Source organism: Triticum dicoccoides, chromosome 4A (assembly GCF_002162155.2).
Source record: "Triticum dicoccoides isolate Atlit2015 ecotype Zavitan chromosome 4A, WEW_v2.0, whole genome shotgun sequence".
Classification (NCBI taxonomy): Eukaryota; Viridiplantae; Streptophyta; class Magnoliopsida; order Poales; family Poaceae; genus Triticum; species Triticum dicoccoides.
The window spans coordinates 128,044,714-128,046,860 of record NC_041386.1 but is presented as its reverse complement, the minus strand read 5'-3'; positions in this window follow the sequence as shown (position 1 = coordinate 128,046,860).

The following is a 2,147-nucleotide window of genomic DNA, read 5'->3' as shown; positions in this document are numbered from 1 at the left end:
CGGCTGCTCCGGGGACAGGGAGGGAGGCGCTGCGGTGCCGGAGTCGGGGCTGCGGAGGCTGGGCGCGTGTGGCTGCCCGGCTCGAGGAGGCAGGGCGACGGCGGTGGAGCCCGAGGAGGCAGGGCGGCGATGGTGGAGCGGGCGGTGGAAGGAGGGGGTGCGCGTGAGGGTGTGGCGAGGGGGGAAGTGGATCTGGCGAGGGAGGGACGAAGGGATCAGGCAAATTAGCTAGGGGGGACATTACTAATGGCGCACCCCCTAGCGGTGCGCCATTAGAATGTTTTTTCGATAGCAATGGCGCACCCCCGAGCGGTGCACCATAAGTAATCTTTTTTTTTTTTGCAAAGCAATGGCGCACCAGCCAGCGGTGCGCCATAAGTAATTTTTTTATTATTTTTTGTTGCATCTAATAATTTTTTAGAAAATGCATATGAATATGAAACAGTAATAAATTTTTATAAAAACAGTAATAATTTTTAAAAAAATATCATCAAATTTGTTATTTGAAAATATCATCAAATTTGTTATTTGGAAATATAATCAAATTTGTTTTTTTGGATTTTTAGTTGCATTCATTTGTGATGATGGAGCGGGGGAGGGTGCGGGTGGGATCGAGATGGAGGGGGACAGAGATCGAGATGGAGGGGGGTCGAGATCAAGTGTCCTCATGAATTCAAAAAGTGCCCATGAAATTTAAAAATATTCATGATATCAAAAAGTGCCCATGAAATAAAATCGAGAAATGAAGACTACGATTTAAATACAATCGATCTTAGCTAGCTATCTGTTCACAATCTTCTTGCCCTTCTTTTTCGCAAATGGAGTTCTTCTGTGGAATGGACGTCCTTTAGGTAGGGTGGTCCTGCTTCTTCTTGTGGTGTGTGCTGCTACTTCATCGTCGTCGTCATGTTCGATCTTCGGGTCGCCGTACTTGTCGAAGTCTTGCTCGTTGGCTACTCCATCCATTCCGATGATCTTCCTTTTGCCTCTCCTCACGACAACACGACTGGGCTTTGACGGGTCGGTAATGAAGAAGCATTGGTCCACTTGGGAAGCTAGTACCCATGGCTCATTTTTCGCGGTGACGTTTGCGCCCGCGGTCTTGGTTTTGGCTTCGGGTATAACCATGGTGGTGAAATACCGGTCTTCCTTTAGGACGCTCTTGGCCCATCTGACACGGAACATTGGGACCTTCTCTCCAGCGTAGCTCAGCTCCCAGATCTCCTCGATCCTTCCGTAGTTACCTCGGAGTTCCGATAACCATCGCTCTTCATGTCCTTGTCCTCGGTGTAGAATGTGTAGCCGTTGATATTGTACGCCTCATAGGTCATCAGGTTGTGCTCGGCGCCCTGTGACAAGGCGAATATGAGTTGTTCTTCCGTGGAAGAATCCTCATGTAAAGGGTACGACAGAAGCTTCTGCTTGAACCAACGCGTGAAACATGAGTTGTGCTCTTTGAGTATATCTCCGTCCATCCTCTGTTGGCCTCGGTCATTGTACGTCTTCTCAATAAAGGTTTTGTGCTCTACCACCCAAGGATCGACCACGTCTATGTGTTGTAGCGCGACTAGTTTTGCTCTTTCAAAGTCGGCGAGTCGACCCTCGAAGTCGACATGCATTTCGCGGCGACCCTCACGGTGACCCCATCCAGCGAGCCTGCCGAGGTGCCTGTTGACGGGCAGAACAACGGGGTTCTCGATGCCTAGATAATTCGTGCAGTAGGAGATGCACTCTTCGGTCAGAAAGCCCCTGGCTATACTTCCCTCTGGACGTGACATGTTGCGAACGTATCCTTTGATGACACCATTCATCCTTTCGAACGGCATCATGCTGTGCAGGAACGTCGGCCCGAGTTGGATGATATCCTCCACGATATGGACCAGCAGATGCACCATAACGTCGAAGAATGCGGGCGGGAATTACATCTCAAGCTCGCATAGTATCACCACGATCTCTTCCTGTAGCCTTCTGAGTTGCCTCACGCCAATCGACTTCCGAGAGATGATGTCGAAAAAGTTGCATAGGCCAAATAGCGTTTCATGGACGTGCACGTCCATGATCCCATGGATTGCAACTGGAAGTATCTGCGTCATCAGCACGTGACAGTCGTGAGACTTCATCCCGCTGAACTTCTGCTTCGCTGGGTC